The 6,962-nt window shown below is 42.3% G+C and overlaps 2 pseudogenes across 1 annotated transcript; both read right to left on the reverse strand.

Moving 5' to 3' along the window:
• Nucleotides 1-3,089: 3,089 nt before the first annotated feature.
• On the reverse strand, nucleotides 3,090-4,101 carry LOC147446207 (uncharacterized; annotated as a pseudogene).
• A 1,040-nt stretch (nucleotides 4,102-5,141) lies between these two features.
• On the reverse strand, nucleotides 5,142-6,267 carry LOC147446208 (uncharacterized; annotated as a pseudogene). The gene is made up of 4 exons (XR_015189929.1): nucleotides 5,527-6,267; nucleotides 5,411-5,428; nucleotides 5,290-5,327; nucleotides 5,142-5,173 (listed from the first exon to the last, which is right to left on the reverse strand). The product of XR_015189929.1 is annotated as an uncharacterized LOC147446208 (transcript).
• Between the last annotated feature and the right edge of the window lie 695 nt (nucleotides 6,268-6,962).

Below are 6,962 nucleotides of genomic sequence, written 5' to 3' on the forward strand. Positions count from 1 at the left end.
CAAGACTCATCCTAAGGTAACGAAGAAAACATACAAGTGGGTCCCTAAAGCTTCTTTAGTGACCATAACTAGTGCTAAAAAGCAGAAGCCTTGTAAGAAACGTACCACTCGCTCCAAAAAAAGTGAGAAAATGTTGCGATGGATCCCTAAACGACTATTGGAATCCCAAGGCTACTATCAAGGAAATGATCAAATCTGGGTGCCAAAACGTAGATTGTGCTCTTACCTATCACCTGACCCAAGTGAGCCCAATCCCGTAGCTCCAAAACGAATCAATGATCGTGGAAAGAAAAAAATCACAGAATGCTACACACCCGCTCCCGAGCTAGTTTGGGTACCAAAGAAAGAACGATTTGTTCCACCTAGCTCAGGAAGGGGGGAGTCCCATGAAGCTTCTAGCTCCTCATGTAATACATCCATAGAGGTAAAAGCTTCTACACAGCCTCCATCTATAGTAGTGGACCTCCATGAAGCTACAAAAGAATCCACACCTCCCAGTGTTCAAGAATCACCTGATGAACCACTTCAAGTTCGATCCTGGGAGAGTACCTTACCACCCTTGCAACTAGATGAAACGCCTAGGGTAATAGAAAACTACTGGCAAAAATCCTCACCTATTACCAACTGGAACAATTGGTTTCAAAGGGTGACAAGCTCATTTCAAACGGTATGATCTACCCAAGGAAGGGGGGAGTGTTTGTGGACAGTCATCATTCATTTGTTTCCCTCTCAACCTTTTTCCCTGACCTCTCAATTCCAATCTTAGGAAATGTACATATAAAGCTTTATACTCACAAAAAAAAAAAAAAAAGAGCAAGAGCAATTAGCAAACGAGTATGCACATTAAAGTCAAAACATTGACTCAGACCTACACATGTCACATTTGGTACAGTGAAACAGAAACCTATGCCATAAAACACCTTTGATCCTCATCACTTGAGTGATGGAGGGTAGGTAAGATTAGTACGATAGGAGTGTTTCTGTTTTAGAGTTGAGTGATTAGCAAAGATCTCTTTTCCCACTAATGTGCCTCCTGGAGGTATTCCTTTTGTTTCCTAGTGTGTACAGGAGCGTGTTGCTATTGATAGGATTTGGACCTTCATGGAATCTTTATCTCGACTCACTCTTCAAATCAAGCGCGACTATCGACACAAACAGGTGTTTCTTGTCCATTAGCATTGCCCTTATCTTTTTTGCATCTATGATTGTCTGCTTTGATTGTGATTGGTAGCATAATACTCAGCGCATTTGCTTAGTATCAAACATTTAATTCAATGTAATGTTTTGTCATAATCACTTGTCTAGGTTTAAAAATCAAGCAGTCCGACCAAGCTAGTTTGACCAAGTTAGGTGTTAGAGATCTTCTCTTAATACCATGGGGAATGCCTTCCTAATAAGCAATGGTTACTTAGGTTCTTAATCCGATTTAGGCAGCATTGTATGAAATGTACTAGGGCTTTCTAGTGGGCTTAACACTAGTGACCTTTAGCTTAAGTATTAGAAAGGGAGTTTACTAATGTGATGAGCCTGGGGAGGGTAACAGTGTTATATGACCCCCCAAAGTTACAAAATTTAAATGCTGAAAATGAACAAACAAAAAATCAAAGTGCCACAATGTAAAATCTTACGCTGGAAGAGAAATCCCTACTTAAATTGGTACTTCACTCACATGTATCGCCTATGGTACTAGAGCCCTAGAGGTTCCCAGTGTGGGCGCTTTTCCTTGAAAAGCAAAAAACCCAAGGCATACAAAATAAGCACACACAACAAAACTAAATCAATGTGAAAAGACCTTGGGGGGTCAAAGAAAAAGTAATCAGTCAGGCGATGATTTCATGAGAAATTCCTTTTATGGTAGCTTAACTACAAGGTTTTCTAGATATAGCCTCTAGTCAGCCCTCGAACATGAATACTTGGCTCTCGCGATTAAACAACTTAATTGACCACTGAAAATTAAGAAGCTTACCCATGGTATTAATATTCGATCTCTAGTGCTTTTCGACCGTCAAATTAGTGACCCCAGACTTGTTTAATTTTCTACCTTTACATCTGTTTATGCATTTGATTACATTGCAAATTAATGTTCATTGCTACCAAATTGTTTGAAATTCTTTGACCAATCAATTTGTCTACCTAAAACTGCATATGCTTTTTATGAGAATGCAATTACTGTGCCAATGTTGTTTGATTTTGCAGTGACTGAAGAAGGCTAAGGACATTCATCTCAAATGCTCTTCCACCTCGACGAACCAGCTTCAACTCAATAGCTTCCGAGGATGGAATCTACATCAGGAAGGGGGGCATGTTAACCCTCACGGCACACGGACACCCATCACCTACGATGGACGCGTATTATGTATTTGGTAGAGTCAGGTACCGGGCTTGTCGGACCAATAGGGAAAGGTAGAGTGATCGCCGATGAGAGGCGCACTTTAACTTGGACATTCAAGGGATTAGTTGGTTAAGCATGGGCGCCCAAGTGTGAATGGGGTGAGCTCCTATAAAAGCCAACTAAACCTAATTTTTACTCATTCTCTCATTTGTGCAATAGAAGAGTGCTCTTGCTCCATCTCCATCTTCTTCTTCTTCACCTCCTTGTGTGTGTGTGTGTGAGAGAGAGAGAGAGAGGGAGAGTGTGTGTGCGATCGAGCATTACGAAGGCACGACGGCGGCGAAGCGGTTGAGCGCGGCACGACTGCAGCTTCTTCTTCATCGCGGCGAGGAATCCACCACGAAGGCGAGCGTAGAGCGGTGAGTGACACACCCTTTGTTTTCTTGAGCTTGCTAGTTTAGGCTTGTTGTGTGCTTGGAGCCTTTTGTGGCTCGCACGCGGTGTATCGGCAAGTCCCTTGCTTCGACAGTGCGGCAAGGAGCGCACAGGGCCACACAATCATAAAATCCATTCTCTTTGACTTCATTGGATATGTTATAAAAATCAGCCTTTCGAGAAGGTACAAACAAAAGCTGCAGCAAGAACAAACAATCAAAACACTATCAAGAACACTTAGAGCTGTGTATAGAAGCTTACCGTTGCTCTATCAACATCAGCAAGGCCATCAACAACAATAAGCCTAGTGCCACTACTCCCATCACTTTTCGCCATGTTCTCCACCTTGATAACAGTAAATGCTAAGGTAGGCACACCATCTTCAATTGAGGAAGTCCATGATGAGACAAGATCTTTAATCTTGTGCTCGGGAAAGAGAGTTAGCACAAAGTCGAATGAAGGAGCCTTCACGATAGATGTAGTTACATCAGTATAGAGAGCAAGTTGGCAAGTGCCTCCATCACTAGGATTATTTTTCCTCACAACAGGGCCCTCAATACGTATAAAATCACCCACCACAAATGAGTTGACAATCTGTTCAATATAATTTTCTGCCACAACAAAAGGGATAGTATGATGTGCAACCTTTTCCACAAGATCAGCCTTCAAAAATCTGCTGTAGTTTGCTTTTTGGATTTTGTATGTGCCATATTTTGCAAGCACCTTGCCAATGAAGACAAAACGGAAGTTAATAGCATCAGCAAGCTCAGAAATAAGAAGCTCGGGCGTAGATTGGCTCAATGCCAATTGAGATTCAAAAGAGTCAACAATAGGCTTTGGCTCTTCTTTAGTAGATGCTAAGCCCAACGAACGACTCACACCAACAGAGGGAGTGGCAATCCCAGAAATGTTAAGCGGTGTTCGCGCTACATCACATGGCACACAATACTATTATTATCGATTATACATTGGTAAGCCATAGAAATTTAAACAAAGCTAACCTCTCACAGTGGCCATTCCCCTTGCAATACTAAGGGCTTTTTGAACAGATTTTGGAGATTTCTTTAACTTGGCCTTGGGACTAAGCTTTTTAAATGCTAAGTTTGGAGAACCTACTAAGCTACTTGGCGATCCAGGCCCCCACTTTCAGACACAACTTCATGCAAGTTTTCAGTTCTAGGAGCTGCGCTCAAAGTCTCAAAGTAATCATTGCTTGAGTTTGTAGTGAAAGCATCTATAATCAAGAGCAAATTCAAGACAGTTTCCAAGATAAACAATACAACAAGACTCTTAAGCGCCAAAATAGGAAACAAAATGCATAGGTGTATTACCATCCATATTCGAATCCATGGCGCCTTGATATAGAGAGTGATGCTATGCTTTGATAATAGATGTGGCTATAAGGATTAAAAGACTGTACTATAGAGGAGGTTAAACTCTCAACAAGAGCAATCTCACAATAGGAGGCTTGTAAAACATGATAGTTCTTCAAAATACCTTTGGCTTTTATATACTAACAACTCAAAGAGTGAAACGTGATGGATAATCTTGAGTACTTCAAGAAAGATAGTTTAAAAGTTCCACTCAAAGGTTGGCAATAAATGCAGATTTTTACAATTGTTTCCATCTATCATTATATTATATTGGGTCACGACCTATACACTCCATCAAGAGAGAGAGAGAGAGAGAGAGAAGAGTGGGCTCTTTTAATTAACTCTACTGCGATTTTTGCAATAACATTAAAAGCTACAAATAACTCAACTATTACTAGAGAGATGAGAGAAGGAAAGATAGGTGCATCCTAAATATTAGAGAGAGGAGAGAGAAGAAAAGTGCAAGGCTGCAAATGAGATCAGAACTACAACTAAGTACATTAAAAAATCTAAAAAATAAAAACAAATATGATCCTAAATCATCACATCAAAACATATTTATTTTCTCACTTTACAATATTAACAATGAACCTTGAGACAATCATATTTAATAATGAGAGTTAAATCATTTTTTTACATTGAAATAATAACCTCACAACCATAAATTTTCAACGCCAAATCCCAAAACCCTAACCACATACTCAGCTAGTCCAAATAATCCATCAAAAGGATTAAATCAGGGACCAAAATTGCATCATAGAATGTGGAGCCAATCGTATTTAATTAAAAGCATCTCGCCACACCAAAAAAAAAAATTATAGCAAAACAAGGCATAGAGTCCATCAACAACAATCGAACAAAGTTCAAGATATAATTAACTTCAAAACATTACACAACATCAAACTTAATTGACACCGAAAAGTTGGCTACTATTATAGTATTCAAGTTATTTAGCCTATAACATAGTGTGCTTGACCTCGACATACATTAAGCCACCCAATCTATCCAATCCCGTCAATGATTCCGCACGCCCCTGCAGAAAACAGCAAACTGTCAAACAACCAATCAACCGGTATAGAGCAAGATCAAACAAAAAAATCTCTTTAAAACATACCCAAAATTAACCCAAAAAATCTATTTAAAACATACCCAAAATTAACACAGCAGAACGCTCCGATCCACCACAGACCGACGGAGAAGACGACAATGCAGCACGACAACACCGGAAACAGCAGCAGTAGAACAGATCGGCGTCCAAGATCCATCACAGGCCGACGGAGGAGACGTCCTAACAGAGTAGCAAAACCACGATGCATAGAGCAGCACGGCACAGAACAGAACGGCCCAATCCACCACAGACCGACGAAGAGGACGGCAATGCAGCACGACATAACCAGAAACAGCAGAAGCACCACAGATCGGCATCCAAGATCCGCCATAGATCGACGAAGGCGACGTCCAAACAGAGCAGCACGGCCCGAATCCACAGAGCAACACGGCACCACATGTTCAAGCGCCACTTCAGATCGGTGAAGGAGACGAGAAAAAAGAGCAGCACAACCCTGAGACACAGAGCAACACAGCACCAAGGCACGACCCCAATCCACCATAGACCAGCGAACCAAGAACACGAGGCACCCACAGAGAAGCACAGCAGAGCACAAGCGCGGCCAAAATCCACCATAGATCGGCGAGCAGGACGACAAACCACATCAACGCATGACTGCGGAGAGGCAGGGCACTGAAACACGCCCAACAGCGCCATAGACCAACGAAAAGAACCATGCCACACAAGCCAGCATGTTCTCAACAACCCCATGCAAGAAGCAGGGGAGCACTACAGGAGCAGAGCAGGACAGCAGAGCACGAGCGCAGCCCAGAACCGTCACATGCCAGCGAGCAGGGCGACATGCCCCCATGCTGTCATGCGCGAATGACAGCACTACGGGAGCGGAGTAGGACAACAGAGCAGGAGCACAGCCCAGAAGCGCCATAGGCCGGCGAACAGGACAATAGAGAGCACCAAGACAACAAGCAAAGACACCCCATGCGCAGCGCAAACCTACGACCAAGAACCGCCATAGACCCGCCTTGAGCCATGCCTACCCTACTAAGGGGCTCATGAGCCCTAACCCTAATGAGACCTCCATGAGGCTCCACTCCAAAAGAGGGAAGAATGATAACCAAGCCACTCATTATAAGGCCCTCCCACCAACCCCACTTTAAGACTGGCAGGTTCCAGCTTGCACCCAATGTCCACCATTCGGAATCCAATGCACCGATCTTCTCAAGAACCACTCAAAACAACATACTTTAATTTTTATTTTCCACACTTATTTATAAACCCATCTCATATTTTTCCCTAAGAAAAAATGCAAACCACCACTATGGCCTTATCCCTTTGGGCAGGCCAAAAAACCCAAGAGACTACAAAGATTTATCAATAGACTTGAACTTAAAGTCCATCTTTTTGCTCAAGAGGGTACTATGAGAATTCAGTCTACCTCACTTGGGAGATATAAAAATTTGTTCCAATTTTTTCTTTTTTGTTCATGCATGCGTGTGCGTGTGCGTGCGCACACACACACACACACACGCACGAGAAGAGAAGTTTTGATGTTGTAAGGCCATCCCAAGAGACTTTAAGCGTATATTTGTAAGAATCTTGAAAGCTACAATCAAGAGGGAGCTCGGATAACAAATCTTCCATACTTGGATTAGTGGATGAGAGAGAGAGAGAGAGAGATGTAGGGACAACTTTATCAAGAGGCCAAAATGACCTATGGGATTAAAAGTTACTACCATCATATGTGTGCTACGAC

The sequence above is a fragment of the Adiantum capillus-veneris genome, chromosome 12 (assembly GCF_014529385.1).
Source record: "Adiantum capillus-veneris isolate H3 chromosome 12, ASM1452938v2, whole genome shotgun sequence".
NCBI classification, from domain to species: domain Eukaryota; kingdom Viridiplantae; phylum Streptophyta; class Polypodiopsida; order Polypodiales; family Pteridaceae; genus Adiantum; species Adiantum capillus-veneris.